General features: G+C 40.2%; 1 long non-coding RNA gene across 1 annotated transcript; it reads left to right on the top strand.

Moving 5' to 3' along the window:
* The first annotated feature begins 704 nt into the window (after positions 1-704).
* LOC138973730 (uncharacterized) lies at positions 705-6,293 on the top strand. Its single transcript, XR_011458120.1, has 4 exons — positions 705-1,126; positions 1,937-2,018; positions 3,837-4,067; positions 6,098-6,293. It is a non-coding gene; the product is annotated as an uncharacterized lncRNA (long non-coding RNA).
* Positions 6,294-6,634: the final 341 nt, after the last annotated feature.

The raw sequence follows: 6,634 nt of genomic DNA, 5'->3' as shown, positions 1-6,634 counted from the left end.
AGTGTTAGATACCAAGTTGAGTTATCCCTCTTCATCACAGTTAAAAGAAACACACCTCTTGTCGCGCAAAATCTACCATTAATTTAAGAACTCTTTCTGACCTAACAAATAACAGCAGACCTAATAAGTCAAATGACTTGACATTTCGTATGTACTTTACGGCGAGTGTTAGCACAAATCTCCAAAAGTTTGAAGGCAATGCGTTAGCGACTTTCTCAAATGTAGCCTACAATTGTGTGTCTCGTAACCCGCTAAAACGGCTTCAAAAACTGCCTTTTGTGTCTGCTGAGAGGATTGACACCTACACTGATCAGCATGCCATAGCGTCCATGTTAGACAAGATATGTGAACAAACGTGAGTGATTTGGATGCAGATTGGATTGTTCTGTCTACAGATAGGCTAAACATGTTTCGTCTCTAATAATCCTGCATTATCGTAATACAGATCATGTGCCTAATAAGCCCCTGATGCCTTGGTGGACGTTAGACAACGTTATCCTGCTGTCTGAGGGATGAAGATAGGGTGTAGTACAGTTCATCACAGAAAAGCTGACACATCTTTGAACATGCAACACTGAGATAATTCCCACGTGCGTGAAGACTGACGATAAGATCGCTTGCTGGTTAAAGATATAGTGTCCGCGCCGCCATTTTGGAGAGTTTTTTTTATGTCGAATTCGGCCGATTTGAAGATTTTGGGGAATCTAGTGTACCTTAATTAAGACGCACCTGGCCCGGTTTGCTCAATAAAGCACCACAAGTATGCTAAATAATTAAATCAAAATGAGTTTTTTGACGTCTGCTCTCCACCATTTGAAGATTAAAATTGGCCGTCATAGACTGGTTTTCGTCGCGAGCGCGTGCCGTTAGCATGACGACTAAAAACAATGGCGGATGGGATAGCCGCTCAGTGGGACAAGCCCGCAAGTTTCAGTAAGAAATCGACTCCATGTGGTTCTGAAAGCAGCTGACTGACTCCGAACGACACAGAATCACGAGAAAGACATGCTCGGCGCACAAAATGCAAAGTTATCATCAGCAAGCAGACGGAAAGCTGGATTCAACTGAGTGTCAGTTTTACCGTTCAGTGTGCGCCGCGACGTAGCTCTAACCTGCTACTGGATGTGTAAGTATTAAATAAAGCGAGTGTTGTGGTGTATACTTTGGAAAGACCTGGACACATATTTTGCTGCCGTGTTGTATGTGTGTCTGCTGGTGTGTAGTGCGAATGAAGGATCAATCAAGCGTCCGAATGTGTCCAGTTTTCCTGTTTTTGTTTGAACACGGACACAGTGTCAGTGTGTGTGTTTGCAACTACGGTGCGTGTGTGTCTGTGCACTGCACAGGAGCTTGTATCAAAACGCCGGTCGATCATCGTAGTAAGGGTAAGCATGCAGAAGTAAATAATGATCGACCGGCGGTTGAATACAAGCTCCTGTGGTGCACAGAGTAGCCAGTCTGTGAGTAATCCCCCTAAAAAAAAAAATTGTAGATGGAAAAAAGTAGGGTCAGTCAGCACACGTGATACTGATATTTTAACGCTTTATCAGTTTATTGGCAGTTGTTTCTTTGCAGTCTTTGGAGGTTGTGCAACAGAACATGTTATTTATAACTGACATTTTATATTGTCAGTGGTATGAGTTTTTCTGTCCAGTAAGAACTATGATTGAAGTTTATTGGTGAAGCTTTGTGAAAGGGTTACTTTTAATGAAGAACACATTCTTCCTCAGTGTTCATTGAAGCAAACACTAAATGTGGCAGAATTTCATTCATCCTTTCTTTTTTGACTGCCATTTTAAGTGTCGCTGTGCATGTTCAAAGCTTCATGTTCAGAACTGATGTTGCTGTAGAACTATGTAATTGGCCAGCCTTTGGTTTACACTTAGTGGTTTTAGATGTTGCTATAATTACTATAACAATTTTCTGACATTTTCAGGGACCAAGCACCCGGACATCAAACATTCTTGCAATGTGTGGCAATAATGGCATAACATATTTCAGACAAAAAGATCAGTAAGGTGAGTTTAAATGTTCATAATTTTGGTGTAAGTCAAGCTTATCTTTTATCTTGAGCAACTATCTCTGTCGTGTCTCTCTCAGGCTGCGCACCCGACATAAGTTGCCAGGAACCAATTCCTTGAGTGTGGCAAAGTTATGGAGTCTTTAAAAAGATGTAGTTAGAGGATAAGACACTGTAAACAGTATTTTTCTTCTTCATGGTTATAACAAAACTGCAGCATGTGTCTTCAATTTCTGAAGATGCATTATAACAACAGTGGCACCCCCCTTTTAAGACCTCAAACAATCTGAGAAAATCAAGTCTTAAAAAGGAATGAGTCTTAAAATGGGGGTAATTTTATGGCCCTGTCACACGACCGTTTTAAAGCCTGCGTATGCCGACCGTATGGGACATTTGAATAAGTACGCTGGCGTACGTCGAATACGTTATGGGTACGTTTTGTATACGTTTTGTATACGTTAAGAGGACGCTGAAGCACGCTGGCATACGTCGTATACGCTGACCATACGTCGAGAATTTTTGTGCATGCACAAAACTTTGCTGCGTGCTCAGCGTACTACGACGTATGCCAGCGTGCTTCAGCGTCCTCTTAACGTATACAAAACGTACCCATAACGTATTCGACGTACGCCAGCGTACTTATTCAAATGTCCCATACGGTCGGCATACGCAGGCTTTAAAACGGTCGTGTGACAGGGCCATTACAGACGTTATGAACAGAAAATGTGAGAAAACAAGGTTTTAAAAAGGAGGGAGTTTTAAATTTGGGGTCTTATGGCCCTGTCACACGACCGTTTTAACCCCTGCGTATGCCGACGTATGGGACATTTGAATAAGTATTTGAATAAGTACGCTGGCGTACGTCGAATACGTTATGGGTACGTTTTGTATGCGTGCTCAACGTACTACGACGTATGCCAGCGTGCTTCAGCGTCCTCTTAACGTATACAAAACGTACCCATAACGTATTCGACGTACGCCAGCGTACTTATTCAAATACTTATTCAAATGTCCCATACGTCGGCATACGCAGGCGTTAAAACGGTCGTGTGACAGGGCCATTAAAAGGGGGGTTCCACTGCATTATACATGCCATGGAAATCATGATGATTTTACAGATAAATACAATGACAATTGAAAGCAATTTGCAGCCCAGTGTCTTATTATCTGATTATCTTCTGTCTATTTTTATCATTGCACCTTTGCTACAAAACTCGTGGTTACAACTTGACCCAAAGTCAATTATTATCAATAAACTAAGCAACATGCGCACACAAAAACATACTCAATTGTCGAGAACAGTGTCAGTTTTATTCCATGTAGATCTTAAATGCAAATGTACACATTTTCAGAAACAAGTCTTAGAATTATGCATTTCAATCATATAAAAGATGTGAATTAATATAACCCACACCCATGATTTGTATTACTTCAACAGGGTATGATTATGGCTTGGCTTGCTGCAACATGTCAACGAGCACTCTTCAACACATATTTGTTCTGCACAAGGTTTACTAGACCTGTCAATTCAACGCATTAATCAAGATACTTTCAGGACCCTTCCCCAGACTTTATTGTTCATGTCAGCTGTTCTTTGTGCCAGATTGTGTATCCCTTTTGACTGACAATAATGCTGCAGAGGGAAATACTACAGTGGAACTTGTAAAATGCTGAGAAAATCAGCTACGTCTTAAACAGGGGGAGTAAATTTACAGAGATTATAAACATAAACTCAAAAAAAAACAGGATCTTAAAGAAGGGGGGGGGCTGTAAATGAGGGTTCCACTGCACAGCTAAAAGTGATCTTTCTCTGCAGGTACAATATAGTGTCTACAATACAAAGATGGTTTGCAGTGGAGGTTGACGTTGCAAAGTCCTATGCACACATCACTGAACACAAAGTTCGTCCCCAAAAGGCGGAGCAGCAGGGAAGTTTTCTACAAGCCAGAACCCCCAAGTCTATCTAATCCCACGGTCTACACATCTGGTCCCCACAATGCCCTCCATCTACCAAGGAAATTGTTTTACAGCAACAGTCACAATAATTGTAGGTGCACCTTTATGTCTGCTCATTTGAGTTTATTTTATGCAAAGAATTGCAAGTGAAATCACATGTATATATACCTGTAACTCCAATTATCCCAATACCTACACGAAACTATACTGAGACTAGAAATTAAAACAAGTCGCGTATTAAAGGCGAAAATACAACATTTAGTCAAGTAGCTGTCGAACTCACAGAATGAAACTGAACGCAATGCAACGCAGCAAGACCGCATACTCGTAGCATCGTCAGTCACCCGCTCACGGCAAAGACAGTGAAATTGACAAGAAGAGCGGGGTAGCAGTTGCGCTCAGAAGGATAGCACGCTTTTCTGTACCTCTCTTTGTTTTAACTTTCTGAGCGTGTTTTTAATCCAAACATATCATATCTATATGTTTTTGGAATCAGGAACCAACAAGGAATAAGATGAAAGTGTTTTTAAATTGATTTCGAAAATTTTATTTTCATATTAATTTTTATATATTTAATTTTCAGAGCGTGTTTTTAATCCAAATATAACATATTTATATGTTTTTGGAATCAGCAAATGATGGAAAATAGGATGAATGTAAATTTGGATCGTTTTTAAAAACTTTTTTTTTTTTTACAATTTTCAGATTTTTAATGACCAAAGTCATTAATTAATTTTTAAGCCACCAAGCTGAAATGCAATACCGAAGTCCGGGCTACGTCGAACATTACTTGACCAAAATTTCAACCAATTTGGTTGAAAAATGAGGGCGTGACAGTGCCGCCTCAACTTTCACGAAAAGCCGGATATGACGTCATCAAAGACATTTATCAAAAAAATGAAAAAAAAACGTATGGGGATATCATACCCAGGAACTCTCATGTCAAATTTCATAAAGATCGGTCCAGTAGTTTAGTCTGAATCGCTCTACACACACAGACAGACACACACACACACACGCACATACACCATGACCCTCGTCTCGATTCCCCCTTCTACGTTAAAACATTTAGTCAAAACTTGACTAAATGTAATGAAGAAAAATATTAGTACTGTAAACTGCCTTTTAATTGTCCATCCGCTTTATGCACAGATTTTGCCCAAAGTAGGGGGTGGGGCGTTTACTAGGTACTGTGCCTGTGCAGGATCAGTTCCTCGTTAGAAATGGTGATATTTGGTATCTTGGTGTGAACATTTTAATAGGAGATGTATCTGTGCACAATTAGTCACCCTGTAAGTATCTTTCGCCTGATATGCAAGTGTCTAAACAGAAGAAAAAAACACTAAAAACCCAACAAAAAATTCACTGAGAGTGAATAAACACACATCCTAAAAACCACAAAGTGAATAGTCAGTCAGTCAGTCATTGATACTGATCCAATCCATAGGAAATGGCGTAACCAAACACTGGTCGTTTCACATGCTCCCTTAAATCACTAAAATCAGACCTCTTCAACTTCCGAAGACGCTCTCTCATCTCCATCTTCTTTTCACAGGGCTATCCAGATACTCCAGTGACCAGAGTATTAAATAAACATTATAGTTGTCTTTCAGCATTCCCTAGAATGACAATGTCACTACAGGGTGCAGAACTGTGCACATCATTTAAAAAACACACACACACATACACACAAAACACACAACATATGTTGACGACACTGATCCAAATGTTGGAGGATGGGCGTTAACTAGGTACTGCGGGTGCTGAAAAAGTAGTTTAAGGTACATAAAAAAATCAAAAAACAATGTGCTTTGAGAGATAAAACATACACAAATTCAGAACGGTGCTAAATACAGAGTATGGTTACACCAACCCCCAACCAAATGTACTTCATATAACACCACAATGTACTTCAATACAAGCGACTAGGACGAAAGTCAGTGTTCTGGCCAGTTGGATCTAAATTGTCATTCCTATGACCCATACACAGCAACTGCACATGTATGGCGGCTCTTACACCTTCACCCAAATAGCCAAATGTATGTATGTCCACAATGTAAGCTGTGTGAATGTTGCGTATCGTTTTGTTTTATTGATATTCCCATCCTCTTCTTCTTCCAGGGCGAGGGCACCTCCAATCTCTTCTCTGTGTGTGGGCCAGTGGGAGCCTGCTGTCATCAAGCACCAGTGCCTTGAAGTCCTGGAGCATACACAGAAAACCATCCATCACTAAAGACGCTTGATTCAGAATCAAACTTCAAATAATAAACATGAACCAAATGCAAGAAAAAGTGTGAAAATAAAAAGTAAAAGAATAGTATTTGTAATCTATTCATCTATGTAATGGGGTGCGGGTGTGAGTAAAAGATGTGTGTGTGTGTGGTGGGGGGGGATTTACTTGTAGGCATAGGCTTTCCAGAGGCATTCTGACGCACTGTGTAAAATTGTGTTCCAGTACTACCGATGAGCAAAAGTGCCAGTTACACATCTTTAGGTACTTGGAATGAATGCCCAGTTTACCCATGCATTGAACAGTAAAACCTAAGTTTGCCACCCCCCCCCCCCGCCTTTTTTTCTAAACATTTGTCTTTTAAGACATTACTTTCTCAGATTTCTGTTTATAACCTCCATTCTAACACATATTGCTTTTTACATTTA

This window comes from Littorina saxatilis, linkage group LG8 (assembly GCF_037325665.1).
Source record: "Littorina saxatilis isolate snail1 linkage group LG8, US_GU_Lsax_2.0, whole genome shotgun sequence".
In the NCBI taxonomy this organism is placed as follows: Eukaryota; Metazoa; Mollusca; class Gastropoda; order Littorinimorpha; family Littorinidae; genus Littorina; species Littorina saxatilis.
Note: the sequence above shows the minus strand (reverse complement) of the source record. Positions and strands in the feature narration are given on the sequence as shown.